This window comes from Trichomycterus rosablanca, chromosome 12, assembly GCF_030014385.1.
Source record: "Trichomycterus rosablanca isolate fTriRos1 chromosome 12, fTriRos1.hap1, whole genome shotgun sequence".
Classification (NCBI taxonomy): Eukaryota; Metazoa; Chordata; class Actinopteri; order Siluriformes; family Trichomycteridae; genus Trichomycterus; species Trichomycterus rosablanca.
Genome location: NC_085999.1, coordinates 23,729,522 through 23,753,386, shown reverse-complemented (window position 1 = coordinate 23,753,386; position 23,865 = coordinate 23,729,522). Strand labels below are relative to the sequence as shown.

Here is a 23,865-nt window from a genome sequence, read left to right as displayed (position 1 = left end):
AATGTAGTGTTCCTTACATTTACTTTGACTTTTATTTGATTGCAGACAGTTTGAACCCAAGATATTTAATGTTTTGTCTGCTCAACTTCATTTCATTTGTTAATATACCTCCATTCCTGCATTTTAGGCCTGTAACACATTCCAAAAAAGTTGGGATGGAGGCAATTTAGGGCTAGTAATAAGGTAAAAAAATGTCTAAAAAAAGTCTTTGACGAGCAAAGATGATCAGAGGATCTCCAGTTTGTCAACAAATGCATAAGAAAATTATTGAAATGTTTAAAAACTATGTACCTCAAAGAAAGATTGGAAGGGATTTGCATACTTCTCCCTCTACAGTGCATAATATCATTAAACGATTGGAAGGAAGGAATCAGGAGGAACGAAGGAATCAGGAGGAATTTTAGTGCGTGAAGGCCAAGGGCACAAGCTTAAGCTGAACGCCCGTGATCTTTGATCCCACAGAAACGCCACTCAACAATAGCTGATATAACCACATGGGTGAGGGATTACTTTGGCAAACCTTTGTCAAGCACTACAATACAGAGTTACATGCATAAATGCCACTTAAAAAAGAAGCCTTATGTTAACCATGTCCAAAAGCAGCGTTGACTTCACTGGGCTCGGAGGCATCTAGGATGGACCATCACACAGTGGAAACGTGTATTGTGGTCAGAACCATCACGAAAAAAAAAAAAAACAGAACCATCCAGACTGTTATCAGCAAAAGCCAGTCCAAAAGCCAGGGTCTGTCATGGTATGGGGCTGTGTCAGTGCCCATGGCAAAGATAATTTACACTTCTGTGATGGCAGCATTAATGCAGAAAAGTACATTGAGATCTTAGAGCAACATGTGCTGCCTTCAACACGTCATCTTTTCCAAGGATGTCCATGCATTTTTTAACAAGAAAAGCAAAACCACATGCTGCATACATTACAAAGGCATGGCTGCGGAAAAAGAGGGTACGGGTACTGGACTGGCCTGCCTTCAGTCCTGACCTGTCCCCAATAGAGAATGTGTGGAGAATTTTGAAATGAAAAAATGTGATGACGACCCCGTACTGTTGCACATCTTAAGACGTGTTTGCAGGAAGAATGGGTCAAAATAAAAGCTGAAACACTAAATCACTTGGTATCCTCAGTGCCAAAACATCTTGTAAGTGTGGTGAAAAGTAATGGCAACATTACGAAGTGGTAAATGCTTTACTGTCCCAACTTTTTTTGGAATGTGTTGCAGGCCTGAAATGCAGAAATGGATGTTTATTAATAAATGAAATGAAGTTTAGCAGATAAAACATGAAATATTTCAGGTTCATCCTGTCTGCAAGAAACTCTGTGTTTTTTTAATATTTGCATTTTCCATTCTGTCCCAACTTTTTTTCTGATTTGGGGTTGTTGTATCCTGTGAATTTTCTATGTAAAGAGATTAATTGATTAGCAAAATCATCATTTTGAAATAATTAAAGTAGTATCATTGTGCTCAGGCAACACAAGGGTCTATTACGCTAGCCCAACTATTCAAACCCAAATTTTAGAGCTGGCTGGGTGTCTACATACAGACACGACTGGCTATGTCTGAGATGGGGGGCGGCAGAAGCCCAGTGATGAATTGGTGTCCTTACCGAAAAACCAAATCCACTATGACCCTGACCAGGATAAGGTGGTAAAACATGAAACTGATGATTATGATAATGTTAAAATATTATTGTTGCACTCATGTGGCACCACAGCTGAGATCCCGGTTTGAATCCCAGCAGTGCTATCTGCTGGCTGGGTGTCTACACAGACATGATTGCCTATGTCTAAGGGGGGTAGCCGGGGTCCTGCAATGGGTTGGCTCCCTGTCTAGGGTGTTTTCCGCTACGGACCTAACAAAAATTAGGCTCTCGGGTGGTGCCTTCATGTCGCAGGAGATGCGTGTGGTCTTTCTTAGTTGGCATGTATGTCGAACATTGTATGGGAACTGGTCAGGTCTAAAAATTTGAAATCTATATTATTCCATCTATTGGATAGAACCTATATAAATAATACACACTGTAGAGCTGTTCACAGATGAAAAACCCCTTTCCAGCCACCCCTGCATGACCTGGTCCCTGTACTCTTAATACATACATACATTCTTCATGCTGTAAATGATTAGACACTTCATTAATATTAAAGAAACAATTTATAAAAGCATTTATTACACAGTAAAGTGCAAATATTGTAAAGCGCTGCCAAGCTGCTGTTTGCATTTCACACAGAGCAAACCTCAAATGCTCAAGGGGGCTAACGGGAACAAAATGGGATGTGCGGTAATCTTTATCCAGCCATAAACGTAAACACTTGTTATTCACTAAATTTGAATGACTGCAGGCACTCAGGTGGCACCGTGGCCTGAGTCACTACTGAGATCACGGGCGCTCAAGCTCTCGAGTTTAAATAACAGCTGTATGATCAGTCAACCTGCCAAGCTCACAGACTGACATGATTGGCTGGGTCTTAAATGAGGGATGGTTGGGGCGCCCAGGTGGCGCAGCAGGATATTCTGCTAGCACATCAACACTGAGATTCTGAACTCCTCGGCTTGAAACTCGGCGTTGCCACAGGTTGGCTGGGCGCCATCTGGCGGGCACAATTGCCAGTGCCTGCAGCAGATACTAATTGGCCACCGTATCTGCAGGGTGGGGGCCAGACTATGTGTGGGGTGGTATCTTCATACGCTGTGTAAGGACCCTGATTGGTGGAAGAGATGGCTGTGCAGAATGCAGGGGCGAGAAGAGGAGGGCTATGCACGTGTCGGCAGAGGCGTGTACACCATCGTGCTCTCCTTGGATGCAATCAGGTATCCCTTAGCAGCAGAAGACAAATTGAGTGCACTAAATCGGGAGAAAAATGGGGAGAATGCATTTATAAAAAGAGGGATGTTTGAACGGGTTCCTCATTGCTATAGCAGCAGGCCTCTGATGGCTGGTTAAGACTGCAAGATAGATGGTTATCGTGAGTCACACACAGTAGTGTCCACATGTGATACTGCTCTCTGCCCTATATGTTTTGTTAAACTCTCTTAGGTTTTGCTTCAAATTAATTCCAACAAAATTCAGTGGTTATAGGTATATAGTGGTATAGAAAATGCAAATAAAAATATGGAGTGTTTCTTACATTCACTTTCACTTTGATTCCATTGCAGACAGGATGAACTCAGCATATTTCTTATTTTGTCTTGCCAACTTTATTTCAACTGTTTATTTCAAGATATTTCATATTTTGTCTGCTCAACTTCATTTCATTTATTAATAAACATTCATTCCTGAATTTTAGGCCTGCAACACATTCCAAAAAAAATGGGCAATTTAGGGCTAGTAATGAGATGAAAAAACTAAATAATGATGTGATTCCAAACAGGTGATGTCAACAGGTGAGTGCAATCATGGTTTGGTACAAAAGCAGCATCCAGGAAAGGCTGAGTCTTTGATGAGCAAAGATGATCAGAGGATCCAGTTTGTCAACAAATGCTTGAGAAAATTATTGAAATGTTTAAAAACAATGTACCTCAAAGAATGATTGTAAGGGATTTGCATATTTCTCGCTCTACAGTGCATAATGTCATTAAACCATTCAAGGAATCAGGAGGAATTCCAGAGCGCAAAAGCCAAGGGCGCAAGCTTCATCTGAACACTCGTGATCTTCCATCCCTCAGACAGCACTGCATCAAGAAACGCCACTCAGCAATAGCTGATATAACCACATGGGTAAGGGATTACTTTGGCAAACCTTTGTCAAGCACTACAATAAAGAGATACATGCACAAATGCCACTTACAACTTTACTGTGCAAAAAAGAGCCTTATGTTAACCATGTCCAGAAGCAGCGTCGACTTCTCTGGGCTCAGAGGCATCTAGGATGGACCATCACACAGTGGAAACGTGTATTGTGGTCAGATGAATCAGCATTCCAGGTCTTTTTTTGGAAAAAATGGACACCGTATGCTCTGGACCAAAGACTGTTGTCAGCAACAAGTCCAAAAGCCAGGGTCTGTCATGGTATGGGGCTGTGTCAGTGCCCTTGGCAAAGGTCATTTACACTTCTGTGATGGCAGCATTAATGCAGAAAAGCACATTGAGATCTTAGAGCAATATATGCTGCCTTCAAGACATCATCTTTTTCAGGGACGTCCATGCATTTTTCAACAAGACAATGCAAAACCACATGCTGCATACATTACAAACGCATGGCTGCGGAAAAAGTGGGTACGGGTACTGGACTGCCCCTCCCTCCACCATACGTTCAGAGAAGGTGTTCAGTGGGGTTGAGGTTTAGGCTTTCGCAGACTACTGGAGTTTCTTCACACCAAACTTGTCAAAATATGTCAGTATGGGCCATCCCTCGTGCAAAGGGGCACAGTCATACAGAAGCAGGAAAGGGCTTTACCCAAAATGATACCCCATGAAACACTTGATTTTAATTATTAAGTGGAGTTGTGCACCTAGTTGTGTATGTCTGTCTTATGCCTAGTTCACACTACACGATTTGTAGATGTGGCAGCTCGGAGACAAATCAGCATTCGTTTGGGGCTCGAGAATCTGCTTTTTCTTGCTATGTGTGAACTGTTCAACGTCTCGATCCCAGCAGCTCGCCGAGCGCTCACAGACTAAAAAAGAATATCTAGCAAGCTAAATTTCTAGACCTGTTGGCAACTTATAATCATGTAGTGTGAAAGGTGTTGCAATCAGGTTGTAATTGTTATGTACACAAAATACAGAAGGGAAACCCAGGAGGAGGAGTTGTAAATATGTGGAACAGGGGCATAATATAGTTTCTATCAGAATACATCGGCACACACAAGCTTTACAGTATTTGCGACTTATCGTCCACGCCAAACCATAATACCAACGTTGCATTGCAAAAAATATTGATTTGACTTCCAACTCTCTCTGCAGAACAGACAATCCCTGCTGGCCACATAGCAAATCCACTTTTTCACCCAGATTCATTTATTTGTCCTACTTGCTTTTATGCTACACATTAGCGCACAAACAACTTTGATCATTTGCTTCTTGTTGACGTCCATTTTTGGACATGGTATCATTACACCCCTCATCATTTCTCATAGTTTGGGAGACCAGATAGACTCATTTGAGATTCCTCCTGATGGTAGATCGTGTAGTGTGTGACCCCCTATCGCCGATTAATCGTTTAATGTGAAAACCACAACAACTTAAAAGACTTCCTATTACAAGAGATCAAGTTGTGTAGTGTGAACTGTTCAGCGATCTGAACAACCTAAAAGTCCTATAGTGTGAACTTGGCATTATCTGCAGAAGTAAAATGAAGCATTTTGTTTATTGAAGGAAAGCGTACTGTTGATCCATGAAATCCCTTGCAACACAAATAATTTACCCTAAGATTTGAGATCGAGTTTAGGCCTTTATTATGAATGAATAAAAGCAAACTGCTTCCCTCTGCAGTCCTTTTTATTAGTATGCATGTTAAATTCCACAGACACACAAATAACCCAATGCAAAAATGACACTCCATGGACTACTAATAACATTCACTGTGGGTTCAGGTTAAAAGGGGTCAATGTGAGACCATAAATAAATGACAAAATGACAAGGCAGAGGTCTGGCTTAGGGCTTCATAGGGGTAAAAAAATAATATTTCAGTCTTCAGTTCTGGCAAGTTGATGGAGCTTCAACACAGTTCTCTAAGAGTGCTCTTGATTACCGTGAGCTGTATCTTAATGTCTGATACCCCAGCAGTAAGTAATAAGTTAATCCGAGCTGAGAACATTATTTTAGTAGGAGAGAGTTCCTCAGTGCAAGATCTATTTTTTTTTTTTTTTTGGGCACTGCATTGGTTGATGTTTCTGTACTCATAAATCTGTTGGTCCTGCTGTCCAAGCTAGTGTTGCCAGGCCAGTGTTGAGTGGGATTGATTCTTTTTTTTAGCCTACGCTAAGACTTAAACAAAAGCCATGTCTATTGCAGCCAAATTAAGGCTTTAGCTTCATCAGACACCTAGGAATGAAGCCAGGGTGTGAGGGTGGACAGACTTTGGAGACCAGTTGCCTGCTGCTGTTGGTTCTAGATTGGAGGTTATACTTAGCTTAGTTTGGAACAGCTTGTGCGGGTTGAAGAATCTTGCATCATCTGCAGTGCCAGTTATGGCTGGCAAAGGGGACACAGAGACACAGATGATTGATCTGACAGTTCACCTGCACCTTGTGTGTGTGTACTTTAGAACCATGATACTGGACCACTTTTTGATTTTCTGCCTAGTGGTTAAGATACTGGACTAGTTAGTAGAAGGTCACTGGTTCAAACCCTACCACTGCCAGGTTGCTGCTGTTGGGCCCTTGAGCAAGGCCCTTAACCCTCAGTTGCTTAGACTGTATATTGTAAGTCACTTTGGGTAAAAGCATCTGCTAAATGCTGAAAATGTAAATGCTAGCGTAGGATGCTGGTGTTGCAGCATTTTGTGGGTGTCACACTGGAACCACTCTGGATGAAGCTGCCCAAGAGTTGGTGTGTTGACCCTTTTCTGGTGCGAGGCTCACATTACAGAACTGTGCTGGGAGCAGATTGCACCACTTGATAATGTGGGTGTGTTGCTCATGTTTCACCGTCCCAGCTCATGTTAGGTTTCCGTTTATTCTGGCCACATGATTTATTTGCAAATGTAATGAATTTTGGGCTAGATGTGCCAAGAGGGGCGGACACACACGTAGAGATGTTTAACAAACTGTTTAATAATAACAAAACAAGACAGGATTACACAAGACTGGTTGGAACAAGACAAGACACACTAACACATGACCTAAGCTAAATGCTAATCTAAACATACATGAACAAAGCTAAACACGTAAAATATGAACCTAACCAAACCTAAACCCTACGCTAACACAAAAAAATGAACAAGACTAACACTAAACAAGACTTCTAAACATGAGCAAGAGCAATGAACAAGAGCTAATGGACATGAGCTAACGGACAGGAGCTAACAAAGTAACGAGCTAAGAATAACCAAAATAACATGTACTTGGAACCTAAAGCATGACAAGGGCAAAATAGACTCCACTGAGGGCTCCACAGCTGCTCCCTTAAATGCCCTGAGCATTACCTGCAACAAGGAGCAGCTGTGGATCATTAGCATCATTGACCATTGATGACGAGCTGGCGTTGGCTTGTCACTCAACCCCTCCACTATGTGCTCCTGGAGAGAGGGGCGTAGCACACAAACAAACTCCAGGAGCACAGAAGCCCGATTCGTGACAGCAAATAAATCCTGCAAATATCTTTGCAATTCTTTTCTTTTGGTTTGTGGCTGTTATTACAGGATTGGGCAATAACATTTTGCAAAGGGCCTCATGAGAAACGGGGACTGTTGTGGAGGGCAGGGCCAATAGGCTGATCTTAATTCTGCTCAGTATTAATTTTATCTCTGTATAAAAGCAGTAAACTGTACAGTTCTGATAAGCTGTTACTGGAAAAATAGATGTTACAACCAGGCAATGAAAATGAGAAGCAGACACAGTAAAAACATCAACATTATTTTATTATTTAATCAACTTTCACGAAAACAGTGTGCAAAAAAATGTGCAGGTTTTAAATAAAAAAAAAACTGTTTTTTAAAATGTTCAGGTGCAAGGTACAAGGTGCTATTGCTGTTTTGTTTGGAGTCTAATTACCTAATTTGCTGGAAAAATATCAGTCCCTTCAAAATAAAAACAATGCTATTGTTTTGTATGTATGATGTACACTTATTTACATCTGTTTTCTAATTACCACCAACCTCATGCGGGCCGGTCAGACACACCCAGCGGGCCGGATGTGTACTGTTGGATACAGATCTGGGGAACACTGAACTCACATGCTGACTGGTGAATGTATAATGCATTCAGAAAGTATTCTCGGCACTTCACTTTTTCCACATTTTGTTATCTTACAGCCTTATTCCAAAATAGATTAAATTTATTTTTCCCTCAAAATTCTACACACACATAATACCCCATGATGACAAAGTGAAAAAAGTTTGTTTAAAATTTTTGCTAATTTATTAAAAATACAACACAAAAATATAACATGTATATAAGTATTTACAGCCTTTGCCATGACACTCAAAATTGAGCTCAGGTGCATCCTGTTTCCACTCATCATCCTTCAGATGTTTCTACAACTTGATTAGAGTTCACCTGTGGTAAATTCAGTTGATTGGACATGATTTGGAAAGGCACACACCTGTTTACATAAGGTCCCACAGTACACAGTGCTTGTCAGAGCACAAACCAAGCCATAAAGTCCAAGGAATTGTCTGTAGACCTCCGAGACAGGATTGTATCGAGGCACAGATCTGGGGAAGGGTAGAGAAACATTTCTAAAGCATTGAAGGTCCCAAAGAGCACAGTGGCCACCATCATTTGTAAATGGACGAAGTTTGGAACCATCAAAATCTTCCTAGACCTGGCCACTCGGCCAAACTGAGCAATCAGGAAAGACGGGCCTTGGCCAGGGAGTTGAGCAGGAACCCAGGGGTCACTCTGACAGAGCTCCAGTGTATCCTTGTGGAGATGGGAGAACCTATCAGAAGATCAACCATACAGGCAGCACTCCACAAATCACAAGCCACTCCTTAGTAAAAGGCACATGACCGCCCACTTGGAGTTTGCCCAAAGACACCTAGAGGACTCTCAAACCATGAGAAACAAGATTCTCTGGTCTAATAAAACCAAAATTAAACTTTTTGGCCTGAATACCAAGCGTCATGTCTGGAGGAAACCAGGCACTGCTCATCACCTGGCTAATGCCATCCCTACAGTGAAGCATCAGTCGGAGGCGACTAGTCTTGATAGAGGGAAAGACGAACGCCCAGAATGCTCTGGACCTCAGACTGGGGTGATGGTTTACCTTCCAACAGGACAACGACCCGAAGCACACAGCCAAGAGAACAAAGGAGTGGCTTTGGGACAACTCTGTGAATGTCCTTGAGTGGCCCAGCCAGAGCCCAGACTTGAATCTGATTGAACATCTCTGGGGACATCTAAAAATGGCTGTGTCCCAACACTTTATTTAAACAAACAAGTGCCTCAGCCGAGAATTTGAGAAGACATTTTCATTTCATAACAAGGCTGATTCAATATCTCTTACTCAAATGTCGACTTTAATAAACACATTGAAGCTGGTCTTACAATTACATTATGAATAGTTTTTGGATTATGAATGGACTTTTGACAGAGTTTTAAGTATGTTGTCAGGGAACCTATAGTCTGTCATGGAAAAACAGAGGGTCATGAACATTAACATACTGTACATGCAATTGCACAATTTATTACTTCTGTACCATCTGGGAAATAACTGGCCCTTTTAATTCCATTGTGAAATAGCAACAGTTGTGATTTTTTAGTGCACTGTTGTAGCAGCATGCTGTGTAGGGAAGGGAAATACTGTATAGACTACAGAAATTTAGGGTGGTGCTTTTTCAGAAACAGCAGGTTGTAGGTTTTTTGTCCGTACAAAAGGCCATTGCTGTAAATGCTGCAAAAATGTTTTTGGGAGAAGGTGCACAGATGGCACAGCTGTCTTAATACAGTAGCCTACAGCTACAACGACCCAAGTATTGGGCCGCCTGGCCAAACTGAGCAATCGGGGAAGACGGGCCTTGGCCAGGGAGGTGAGCAGGAACCCGACGGTCACTATCACAGAGCCTATCAGAAGATCAACCATCCAGGTAGCACTCCACAAATCACGCCAGACAGAAGCCACTATTAGTAAAAGGCACATGACAGCCACTTGGAGTTTGCCAAAAGACACCTAGAGGACTCTTAAACCATGAGAAACAAGATTCTCTGGTCTGATGAAACCAAAATTGAACCTTTTGGCCTGAATACCAAGTGTCACGTCTGGAGGAAACCAGGCACCGCTCATCACCTGGCTAATGCCATCCCTACAGTGGCAGCATCATGATGTTGGGTTGTTTTTCAGCAGCGGGACTGGGGCGACTAGTCCTGATAGAGGGAAAGATGAATGCAGCTAAGTACACAGAGATTCTTGAAGAAAACCTGCTCCAGAGCGCTCTGGACCTCAGACTGGGGCAAAGGTTTACCTTCCAACATGACAATGACCTGAAGCACACAGGCCGGTTGCTCCAATAAGAGAAGGGACAATGTTTAGAATGATTGTTAAAAGAATGTTTTTTGAGAGAAGGTGCTCAGATGGCAGAGCTGTCTTTATACACTAGCCTACAGCTGCAAAGACCCAAGTTTGAGTATCAGGTATCAACAATACCACCTGTCTGCCTACCTTTAACAGACAGAATTAGCCATGTCTAAAAGAGGAAAGACCAGAAAAGGAGGCGTTTCATGCCACAACAGTGACATTTACTGTCCGTTGATGGTGCTGACAGAAGCGGAAAAAATACAAGTGTAACGAATATGGGCCAGGACGAGACAAGAGGGGTCGGACACAGTTGAACACACTCAGAGCAATTTCACTTCACTTTACCCAGTATCCAAACCGTTGACTTTTAGATTTTTTTTTAGAATGAACACGAGATAAAAGAAGTAAATTACACAATGGACTTTATGGATAAGGAATGATTCTATTATCTGATTGATCTGAAGTGGTTGAGAGCATCATCAGTGTAAAGTAGTGCTCACTGTAGGCTCTTCACTTCAGGTGTTTACCTGCCTTCATTTTAAATTCATTGTACTGATGTTGAAAAGTAGGACTAGATCAGACATTTACTTTGTTTTAAAGGCCACAAAATGAATAAGGTCTTTTAAAGCTCTTGCATAGTATAGATGAGAGGTAGAGAACAACAGAGAGGAACACATGAGTGGAACCTCATGAGAAGAGGCAGTTCTTCAGGCAGAGTCAGAACATAACAACAAGTATTTATACAGCTGGGAATTCATTATTGTTTGCAAAAAGGACTGTGCAGTATTTTTGTAAACAGCTAAGGAAATATATGTAGTGTCTGTATTTTTTCACTACAAAATGCACTGCATGGCAAAAAGTTGGCACAGTAAAGCATTTACCACTTTGTAATGTCGCCATTCCTTTTCACCACACTTAAAAGAGGTTTTGGCACAGAGGATACCAAGTGATTTAGTGTTTCAGCTTTTATTTTGTCCCATTCTTCCTGTAAACACGTCTTAAGATGTGCAACAGTACGGGGTCGTCGTTGTCGCATTTTTCGTTTCAAAATTCTCCACACATTCTCTATTAAAAATATTAGGGACAGGTCAGGACTGCAGGCAGGCCAGTCCAGTACCCGTACCCTCTTCTTCCACAGCCATGCCTTTGTAATGTGTGCAGCATGTGGTTTTGCATTGTCTTGTTAAAAAAATGCATGAACATCCATGGAAAAGATGACATCTTAAAGGCAGCACATGTTGCTCTAAGATCCCAATGTACTTTTTCTGCATTAATGCTGCCATCACAGAAATGTAAATGACCTTTGCCAAGGGCACTGACACAGCCCCATACCATAACAGACCCTGGCTTTTGGACTTGTTGCTGATAACAGTTTGGATGGTCCTTTCGTCTTTGGTTCGGAGCATTTTTTTCCAAAAAAAGCTTAAGCTTTTGCCCTTGGCCTTGACGCACTGGAATTCCTCTTGATTAATTGAATCGTTTAATTATATTATGCACTGTGGAGGGAGAAATATGCAAATCCCTTCCAATCTTTCTTTGAGGTACATTGTTTTTAAACATTTCAATACTTTTCTCACACATTTGTTGACAAATTGGAGATCCTCTGGCCATCTTTGCTCATCAAAGACTCAGCCTTTCCTGGATGCAGCTTTTGTACTAAACCATGATTACAATCACCTGTTGACATCACCTGTTTGGAAGCACATCATTTTTTAGTTTTTTCACCTCATTACTAGCTCTAAATTTCCCCCTGTCCCAACTTTTTTTGGAATGTGTTGCAGGCCTGAAATGCAGGAATGGAGGTTTATTAACACATGAAATAAAGCTGGGCAGACAAAACATGAAATATCTTGGATTCAAACTGTCTGCAATCAAATAAAAGTCAAAGTAAATGTAAGGAACACTGCATTTTTATTGTATTTGCATTGTCCATCCTGTCCCAACTTTTTCTGATTTTCTGAATTCTTAATATATAATAAATAACATGCTTTACATTTTTGGCAACAGTTAGCCAAAGGTCATTGTGTTTGGTGTTGAGGAACCTGACTTGAGAGAGTATTTGGACCTGGCCATGAGTTTACTGGACATCCCTTCTCTGTTACCATGGTCATTCATAAAGAGTCCCCCCATTCTTCTAAGAAAGGCTTTTTACAAGATTTTGAGGTACCAGTGTATTAGAGCATTTGTGATATTGGACTCTGAAGACTGATAAGAAAGCTTGGCTCACAACCAATGTTTTAATTAATCCCAAAATTGGTCAGTGGGGAAATGCATCTACAATTGACTTGTCTAACCATGTCTTTATGGGCCTCACTTAACCTAATCATTAGAGAAAAGCTGTCCACTTAAATTTGACCATATAGTACCTAATAAACCCTTACCCTATGCTTCAACTTCCTTTGCCAACTTGTGAATTAGCTTGTAACCTTGTTCTACTGTACATGATGAGTAGTGATGTTTCAATTCTCCTGAGAGTCAGGGGAAGTGGATGTGAATTTCAAAAACACAGAGCAGTATCATTAAAATGCAAACGTGAAAGTCATGTTATTCTGCTGATCAGTTGGTTATGGTGTTATTAAATACAGCCAAAAGTACGTGGACACATCTACTAATTGGTTCAGGTGTTAACACTGTGTGCATGTGCCGTCTAGATTTTATCTAATGATTTCATGTAAACAAAAATACATGCCTAGTGCCTACCCATACGCAAATGTACATACAGTGTATCACAAAAGTGAGTACACCCCTCACATTTTTGCAAATATTTCATTATATCTTTTCATGGGACAACACTATAGACATGAAATTTGGATATAACTTAGAGTAGTCAGTGTACAGCTTGTATAGCAGTGTAGATTTACTGTCTTCTCAAAATAACTCAACACACAGCCATTAATGTCTAAATAGCTGGCAACATAAGTGAGTACACCCCACAGTGAACATGTCCAAATTGTGCCCAAATGTGTCGTTGTCCCTCCCTGGTGTCATGTGTCAAGGTCCCAGGTGTAAATGGGGAGCAGGGCTGTTAAATTTGGTGTTTTGGGTACAATTCTCTCATACTGGCCACTGGATATTCAACATGGCACCTCATGGCAAAGAACTCTCTGAGGATGTGAGAAATAGAATTGTTGCTCTCCACAAAGATGGCCTGGGCTATAAGAAGATTGCTAACACCCTGAAACTGAGCTACAGCATGGTGGCCAAGGTCATACAGCGGTTTTCCAGGACAGGTTCCACTCGGAACAGGCTTCGCCAGGGTCGACCAAAGAAGTTGAGTCCACGTGTTCGGCGTCATATCCAGAGGTTGGCTTTAAAAAATAGACACGTGAGTGCTGCCAGCATTGCTGCAGAGGTTGAAGACGTGGGAGGTCAGCCTGTCAGTGCTCAGACCATACACCGCACACTGCATCAACTCAGTCTGCATGGTCGTCATCCCAGAAGGAAGCTGACGCACAAGAAAGCCCGCAAACAGTTTGCTGAAGACAAGCAGTCCAAGAACATGGATTACTGGAATGCCCTGTGGTCTGACGAGACCAAGATAAACTTGTTTGGCTCAGATGGTGTCCAGCATGTGTGGCGGCGCCCTGGTGAGGAGTACCAAGACAACTGTATCTTGCCTACAGTCAAGCATGGTGGTGGTAGCATCATGGTCTTGGGCTGCATGAGTGTTGCTGGCACTGGAGAGCTGCAGTTCATTGAGGGAAACATGAATTCCAACATGTACTGTGACATTCTGAAACAGAGCATGATCCCCTCACTTCGAAAACTGGGCCTCATGGCAGTTTTCCAACAGGATAACGACCCCAAACACAACCTCCAAGATGACAACTGCCTTGCTGAGGAAGCTGAAGGTAAAGGTGATGGACTAAACCCAATTGAGCACCTGTGGCGCATCCTCAAGTGGAAGGTGGAGGAGTTCAAGGTGTCTAACATCCACCAGCTCCGTGATGTCATCATGGAGGAGTGGAAGAGGATTCCAGTAGCAACCTGTGCAGCTCTGGTGAATTCCATGCCCAGGAGGGTTAAGGCAGTGCTGGATAATAATGGTGGTCACACAAAATATTGACACTTTGGGCACAATTTGGACATGTTCACTGTGGGGTGTACTCACTTATGTTGCCAGCCATTTAGACATTAATGGCTGTGTGTTGAGTTATTTTCAGAAGACAGTAAATCTACACTGCTATACAAGTTGTACACTGACTACTCTAAGTTATATCCAAGTTTTATTTCTATAGTGTTGTCCCATGAAAAGATATTATAAAATATTTGCAGAAATGTGAGGGGTGTACTCACTTTTGTGATACACTGTATATAATATTTTTGTCCATATTTGTGCAAACTGTATATGAAACCTATTAGAAATTGAAACAATTACATATATTGACATAAATGTGTGGCCCATGGAAATATGTATGCTCATGTATGTGTAATACTTGTAACATGTAACATACTGTATATGTCAATAATGCTTATTTCTATATAGTATATAGAGCCAAGATTTGATTCTGGGAGCTCAGAATTCAAGTGCTGATGTGCTAGCAGATTATCCCGCTGTGCCACTTGAACACCCTAAATATAATCTCTTAATACTACAAAGTCAACTTCTTTTTAACTCAAAACAAGCCTTTTTTATATATGTTATGTTAATAAAATTGCATATACAAGGTAAATATATGTGCTAACAAATATGGATACAACATATAATACCATATACAATCCTATAGATATGTTTAACATACACTGATCAGCCATAACATTAAAACCACCTCCTTGTTTCTACACTCACTGTTCATTTTATCAGCTCCATGTACCGAAGCATACAGAAGCACTTTATAGTTCTACAATTACTGACTGTAGTCCATCTATTTCTCTACATACCTTTTTAGCCTGCTTTCACCCTGTTTTTCAATGGACAGGACTCTCCCAGGACCAGGTATTATTTAGGTGGTGGATCATTCTCAGCGCTGCAGTGACAATAACATGGTGGTGGTGTGTTAGTGTGTGTTGTGCTGGTATGACTGGAGTTTTTAAATACCGTGTCCACTTACTGTCCACTCTATTAGACACTCCTACCTAGTTGGTCCACCTTGTAGATGTAAAGTCAGAGACGATCGCTCATCTATTGCTGTTGTTTGAGTTGGTCATCTTCTAGACCTTCATCAGTGGTCACAGGACGCTGCCCACGGTGCGCTGTTGGCTGGATATGTTTTGGGTTTTGGGACACCATGTCAGTGTCACTGCAGTGCTGAGAATGATCCACCACACAAATAATATCTGCTCTGTGGTGGTCCTGGGAGAGTCCTGACCATTGAAGAACAGCATGGAAGGGAGCTAACAAAGCATGCAGAGAAACAAATGGACTACAGTCAGTAATTGTAGAACTACAAAGTGCTTCTATATGGTAAGTGGAGCTGATAAAATGGACAGTGAGTGTAGAAACAAGGAGGTGGTTTTAATGTTAGGCTGATCGGTGTACAGTGTATCACAAAAGTGAGTACACCCCTCACATTTCTGCAAATATTTCATGGGACAACACTATAGACATGAAACTTGGATATAACTTAGAGTAGTCAGTGTACAACTTGTATAGCAGTGTAGATTTACTGTCTTCTGAAAATAACTCAACACACAGCCATTAATGTCTAAATAGCTGGCAACATAAGTGAGTACACCCCACAGTGAACATGTCCAAATTGTGCCCAAATGCGTCGTTGTCCCTCCCTGGTGTCATGTGTCAAGGTCCCAGGTGTAAATGGGGAGCAGGGCTGATAATTTGGTGTTTTGGGTACAATTCTCTCATACTGGCCACTGGATATTCAACATGGCACCTCATGGCAAAGAACTCTCTGAGGATGTGAGAAATAGAATTGTTGCTCTCCACAAACATGGCCTGGGCTATAAGAAGATTGCTAACACCCTGAAACTGAGCTACAGCATGGTGGCCAAGGTCATACAGCGGTTTTCCAGGACAGGTTCCACTCGGAACAGGCTTCGCCAGGGTCGACCAAAGAAGTTGAGTCCACGTGTTCGGCGTCATATCCAGAGGTTGGCTTTAAAAAATAGACACATGAGTGCTGCCAGCATTGCTGCAGAGGTTGAAGACGTGGGAAGTCAGCCTGTCAGTGCTCAGACCATACGCCGCACACTGCATCAACTCGGTCTGCATGGTCGTCATCCCAGAAGGAAGCTGACGCACAAGAAAGCCCGCAAACAGTTTGCTGAAGACAAGCAGTCCAAGAACATGGATTACTGGAATGCCCTGTGGTCTGACGAGACCAAGATAAACTTGTTTGGCTCAGATGGTGTCCAGCATGTGTGGCGGCGCCCTGGTGAGAAGTACCAGGACAACTGTATCTTGCTTACAGTCAAGCATGGAGGTGGTAGCATCATGGTCTTGGGCTGCATGAGTGTTGCTGGCACTGGGGAGCTGCAGTTCATTGAGGGAAACATGAATTCCAACATGTACTGTGACATTCTGAAACAGAGCATGATCCCCTCCCTTCGAAAACTGGGCCTCATGGCAGTTTTCCAACAGGATAACGACCCCAAACACAACCTCCAAGATGACAACTGCCTTGCTGAGGAAGCTGAAGGTAAAGGTGATGGACTAAACCCAATTGAGCACCTGTGGCGCATCCTCAAGTGGAAGGTGGAGGAGTTCAAGGTGTCTAACATCCACCAGCTCCGTGATGTCATCATGGAGGAGTGGAAGAGGATTCCAGTAGCAACCTGTGCAGCTCTGGTGAATTCCATGCCCAGGAGGGTTAAGGCAGTGCTGGATAATAATGGTGGTCACACAAAATATTGACACTTTGGGCACAATTTGGACATGTTCACTGTGGGGTGTACTCACTTATGTTGCCAGCCATTTAGACATTAATGGCTGTGTGTTGAGTTATTTTCAGAAGACAGTAAATCTACACTGCTATACAAGTTGTACACTGACTACTCTAAGTTATATCCAAGTTTCATGTCTATAGTGTTGTCCCATGAAAAGATATAATGAAATATTTGCAGAAATGTAAGGGGTGTACTCACTTTTGTGATACACTGTACATACAACCCCTGGCAAAAATTATGGAATCACCACTCTTGGAAGATGTTCTTTCAATTGTTTAATTTTGTAGAAAAAAAAAGAAATCACAGACATGCCACAAAACTATCATTTCTCAAACTGTCAACCCTCTGGCATTAAGAAACAATAAAAAAATAAACAAATATAATAGTTGTGGTCAGTCACAATTACTTTTTTTTAGATCAAGTAGAGGAAAAAAATATGGAATCACTCAAATCTGAGGAAAAAATTATGGAATCATTAGAAAACACTTCACCATTATTACTTTGTTGCACCACCTCTGGCTTTTATAATGGTTTAAACTCTATGAGGCATGGAGTTAACTAATGACAAACAGTATTCTTCATCAATCTGCCTTCAACTGTCTCTTGCTGTTGCCAGATCAGCTTTGCAGGTTGGAACCTTGTCATTGACCATTTTCTTCAATTTCCACCAGAGATTTTCAAATGGATTGAGATCCGGACTATTTGCAGGCCATGCCATTGACATTATATGTTTTCTTGAAGGAAAGTTTTCACGTCCTTTGCCCTATGGCAAGATGCATTATCATCTTGAAAAATGAAGTCATCATCACCAAACATCCTTTCAACTGATGGAATAAGAAAAGCGTCCAAAATTTCAATGTGGACTTTGGCATTTATTGAAGACCATCTCCCCTGTGCCTTTACCCGACATGCAGGCCCATATCATCAACAACTGTGGAAATTAACATGTTTTCTTTAGGCAGTTATCTTCATAAATTTCATTGGACAGACACCAAACAAAAGTTCCAGCATCATCACCTTGCCCAATGCAGATTCGCGATTCATCACTGAAGATCACTTTTATCCAGTCACCCACAGTCCACGATTGCTTTTCTTTAGCCTACTTTAACCTTGTTCTTTTCTTTTTAGGTGTTAATGGTGGCTTTTGTTTGGCTTTTCTGTATGTAAATCCCATTTCTTTTAGGTGATTTCTTACAGTTCAGTCACAGACATTGACTCCACTTTCCGGCCACTTGTTTCTCATTTGTTTTGTTGTGCATTTTCTGTTTTCAAGACATATTGCTTTGTTTTCTATCTTGATGCTTTGATGTCTTACTTGGTCTACCAGTATGCTTCCCTTTTACAACCTTCCCATTTTGTTTGTACTTGGTCCAGATTTTAAACACAGCTTACTGGGAACAACCAACATCTTTTGCGACATTCCACAATGATTTATCTTCTTGAAGGAGTTTTATAATCCTCTCATTTGTTTCAACTGACATATCTTGTGTTGGAACCATGATTCATGACAATCTGCTTTGTGCAACAGCTCTCCGAGGTGTGAGCACTCTTTTTAAACTGAAGAATAATTAGCAAATCTAATCTGCTGCAGATGTTTTGTTTTTAAACTGCAAATTACAGAGTGATTCCATAATTTTTTCCTCAGATTTGAGTGATTCCATATTTTTTTCCTCTACTTGATCTAAAAAAAGCAATTGTGACTGACCACAACTATTATATTTGTTTCTTTTTTTTATTGTTTCTTAATGCCAGAAGGTTGACATTTTGAAAAATGATAGTTTTGTGGCATGTCTGTGATTAATTTTTTTTCTACAAAATTAAACAATTGACAGAACATCTTCCAAGAGTGGTGATTCCATAATTTTTGCCAGGGGTTGTACACAGAGGTACAGTACAACAAAATTCTTTCTTCGCGAATCTCAGCCATCGTACAGCGACCCTGGAGCAGAGAGGGTTAAGGGCCCTGCTCAGGGGCCCAACAGTGGCTGCATGGCAGAGCTGGGATTTAAACTGTCAACCTTTTAGTTGATAGCCCAAAGCTCTACTCACTAGGCTACCACTGTCCCAAAATAAGGAGTTTGTTCATCAAGTTCTTGCCTGATTGCAGCTGGCTAGGCAGGCAGTTACTGGGATGATGAGTTCTTGATAATTTTTATAGTATGTTCCAGAGATGTTCACAAGTCACAAAATACGAGTCCGAGTCAAGTCACGAGTCTTTAGGCTAGAGTCCAAGTTAAGTCACAAGTCTTTAGGCTAGAGTCTGAGTCAAGTCACAAGTCTTTAGGCTAGAGTCCGAGTCTAGTCATGAATCTTTAGACTAGAGTCCGAGTCAAGTCACGAGTCTTTAGACTAGAGTCCAAGTCAAGTCACAAGTCTTTAGACTAGAGTTCGAAGCGCTCTATAAAAGCTTAACCTGATACGTTTTGTTTTCATTGCAAAACAAAAGCGTGCAATAAATCACAACACAGGTGTGTTGTGATTTAAAATCCAAAACACAGCAAAAAAAATCATAACCACTGCTTACCTTGGCTTATGTTCTTCCAGATGCTATTAAATGTATTACCGTGTGTCCCATTAGGAATATAATCTGTTATTTTGTAAATGTGCTTATAATTAAAATCCTTCAAATTTTTCCCGGTTGAGAAGTAAAACACTAACCTGTTAGAAAGCCAATCAAGCGTTTCACTGACATCATCTGTGTGACGCAAACTGAACAAATGCAAATAACAGCATTTCTTACTAAAAATTTTAATCAGAAGGCCTGATTGGTTCAGAAAGCGGTCTTTCAACCATTAGCGCCAATTCTGTAGGAGCGTTCCATTCACCCCAGTTGTTCTTGTGAAGTACACTATGTAGGGTATTCCAACATTTTAAGTGAGATTCCAATCCAAAGGTAATTAGAATGTTCAAATGAAGTGAACTTTAAACTGTGTAGGGAGTAGGGAGCGGCGCTTCATCACTATGCCGGAAGCTGACTATAACATTTACCCATTGCGTGCATTGCAGGTTAAGACGGCCGGAAATGACACGATCAGAATGATGTTGATCGACGTTTAATTCATCTTTAATAAAAACTAGTAGTAATGTGAGAATAACCAGTGAACGTCCAGAAACGCTGCACAGTCCACCAAAAACACTAATGTAGCTCGTTAACTTTTACACCGTTAATCACAAACAATAAAACACCACGTGATGACATCACAAAAAAGCGGCTGTACGATGATAAAATCAGGTTTATAAAACGGATAGTTCCGGTCCTAAAATCTGATTGGCTGAGCCGAATAAAGCAATAAGCCACTCGAGACCGTGTGTTACTGCTATGATTTTATCACGGGGAAAGACGTTTTAGGCACTCCGCTTTGCGTCATGCCAAAACATCCATCCCCATGATAAAATCACAGTAACGCACGGTCTCTCGTGGCTTATTGCTTTATTATGCCCAGATGACATCACATTATGATAGATGGCTGAGCTTTATTAGTTTGATAGTTTAGAAAGTAAAGAAACACTCAAGGAAATTTTTTATAACAAGACGCTGTCATGTACGTGATGACATCACAGGGTGTCCTAATGAATTCATTTAACCTGCTTAAGGTCCCATAGACAAGATGACGTGATCAGTGTGTAGGAAACACAAGGGCACTCAGTGGGAACCATGTGGCTAGGGACTCTTGTTGTTCACGAGTCATTTTTTGCGAGTCATTTGAAATGGGTCCGAGTTGAGTCTTGCAGTCTCTGTTGCAGACTCGAGTCCCCATCTCTGGTATGTCCAACGTAGAATTAAATCATTTTTGCATACAAATTTGTACATCATGGAGGTGGGGTGTTTAAACATTCTGGCACAGTGTTGAAAAAAAAGATTTTTTCAGATGGCACAGCTGTCTTAATACATTAGTCTACAGCTGCAAAGATCCAGGTTTGAGTATCAGGCATCAACAATACCACCTGTCTGCCTACTCCTAACAGATATAAATAGCCATGTCTAAAAGAGGAAATACCAGAAAGAGAGTCGTTTTCATGCTACAACAGTGACATTTACTGTCTTGTTAAGGTGCTGACAGAATCTGAAAAAAGAGTTTAACCTTGTCCACTGTACATAGAAATGCTTTGTGTACACTGTCATCTTTTAGGAAAGACTGTTCTACTCTCTCCAGGGGTTTTTGTATCTGTAGGTCCTGGATTTTGTAAAGTTGCTTTGAGACAATGTCTATTGTAAAAAGCGCTATATAAGTAAATTTGATTTGACTTGATAATATTTTACACTTGTGCCATCACTAGAATCACACAGCAGAAGTCACTGGTGCAGCAGCAAAAAATTAAACCTTCTCCAGCCTCCCCTTCTTTACACACAGCCAGACACTACCAACTACGAATTTTTGAAAGCACATTTTCTTTGGGGGAAAAAAAACAAAACTAATAAAAAACTCATGTCAAATTATTCAGTGACCAAAATTGTTATGAATTTCTTAGATTTACTTTGACTTTTATTTGATAGAGGAATGTATGAACCTGAGATATTTCATGTTTTGTCTGCTCAACTTCATTTTATTTATTAATAAACATCAATTCCTGCATTCCAGGCCTGCAACACATTGCAGAAAAAGTTGGGACAGTAAAGCATTTACCACTGTAATGTTGCCATTCCTTTTCACCACACTTAAAAGACGTTTTGGCACCGAGGATACCAAGTGATTTAGTGGTTCAGCTTTTATTTTGTCCCATTCTTCCTGCAAACACGTCTTAAGATGTTCAACAGTACGGGGTCGTCGTCACATTTTTCATTTCAAAATTCTCTACACATTCTCTATTGGGGACAGGTCAGGACTGCAGGCAGGCCAATCCAGTACTCGTACCCTCTTCTTCTACAGCCATGTGGTTTTTGCATTGTCTCATTGAAAAATGCATGGACGTCCCTGGAAAAGATGACGTCTTGAAGGCAGCACATGTTGCTCTAACATCTCAGTGTACTTGTCTGCATTAATGATGCCATCACTGAAGTGTAAATGACCTTTGCCAAGGGCACTGACACAGCCCCATACCATAACAGACCCTGGCTTTTGGACTTGTTGCTGGTAACAATCTGGATGATTTTTTTTGTCTTTGGTCCAGAGCACACGGCGTCCATTTTTTCAAAAAAACCTGATTCATCTGACCACAATACACGTTTTCACTGTGTGATGGTCCATCCTAGATGTGTTCGAGCCCAGAGAAGTCGACGCTGCTTCTGGATATGGTTAACATAAGGCTTCTTTTTTGCACAGTGAAATTTTAAGTGGCATTAGTGCATGTAACTCAGTATTATAGTGTCTGACAAAGGTTTGCCAAAGTCATCCATTGCCCATGTGGTTATATCAGCTATTGTTGAGTGGCAGTTCTTAATGCAGTGCCGTCTGTGGGATTGAAGATCGGCTTAATCTTGCACCCTTGGTCTTTACGCGCTGAAATTCCTGCTGATTCCTTGAACGGTTTAATGATATTATGCACTGTAGAGGGAGAAATATGCAAATCACTTCTAATCTTTCTTTGAGGTACATTGTTTTTAAACATTTCAATAATTTTCTCACACATTTGTTGACAAACTGGAGATCCTCTGATCATCTTTGCTCATCAAAGACTCAGCCTTTCCTGGATGCTGCTTTTGTACCAAACCATGATTACAATCACCTGTTGACATCATCTGTTCGGAATCACATCATTGTTTAGTTTTTCACCTCATTACTAGCCCTAAATTGCCCTGTCCCAACTTTTTTTGGAATGTGTTGCAGGCCTGAAATGCAGGAATGGATGTATATTAACAAATGAAATGAAGTTGGGCAAACAAAACTTTAAATATCTCTGGTTCAAACTGTCTGCAATCAAATAAAAGTCAAAGTAAATGTAAGGAACACTGCATTTTTATTTTATTTGCATCTTCCTTACTGTCCCAACTTTTTCTGATTTGGGGTTGTACATATTATATTTTATATTACCTGCATATTAGTATTTTGCTGCTTATGCATTAAATACTTATTGTTGTTAAATCCTTATGTGGTTGCTTGAGATGTGGCTACGAGTCTAAAGTACAGAGATAAGCAATGTCTGTCATTAAGCTGTCGTAAAGCTGTTGTAACAGATAAGAGACAACAGTTAGCGCAGAATGCAGATTCCAAAGTCCAACACCCAATGTGATATGGCCAGAGCAATGTAAAGAGAGGCCCACAGCTCTGTTCCTGGTTCTTCTCAGATACACTGCTTTAAAAACCCACCATCATGCCAATAAATTCTTTTTTTCTTTTATTATCTCACCTTATTTTCTCACGACATTAATCAAGTTTATTTTTATTAATACAGACACATTTGACCTTGATAACAGAACTTTGCAAACTATAGGGAAGTTGTAGCCTAGCGGCTAGGGTACTGGACTTGTAATCAAAAGGTCGCTGGTTCAAGCCCCACCACTACAAAGCACTGCAAGGCCCTTAACCCTTGATTGCTCAGATTTTATACTGTAATGTAAGTCACTTTGGATAAAGGTGTCTGTGACATGCAGAAAATGTAAATGTACAGATTTTACTCAACCAGCTTTCTCCCAAAAATTTTGTTTAAACACTGCAACATAGGTAGTGCAAATTCAATTCACTTTACCCAGTATTCAAACCTTTGACTTGTAGTGGACCTACATGTCACAGGATAGACAGATAAAGAATGCAGGTATTCATATACTTTGGGCCATATAGTGTACATGTCCACAAGTAGGCTCTAGATATTTTCTCTTCATACCATTTCTGATTGTGTCATTGTCAGTTAGACCTGAATAATTCTTCGTTTATTCTTTGAATAATTCTTTTTTTGTTACTCTGTACCTGGTACATCATGCACCACATTCTCATTGTTTCTCATATCACACCGGTAG

The 23,865-nt window shown here is 41.0% G+C and overlaps 1 protein-coding gene across 1 annotated transcript in view; it reads left to right on the top strand.

Moving 5' to 3' along the window:
* The window catches only part of pth2ra (parathyroid hormone 2 receptor a), a 172,014-nt gene that overhangs the window by 42,214 nt on the left and 105,935 nt on the right, over positions 1-23,865 (top strand). The window lies entirely within an intron of this gene.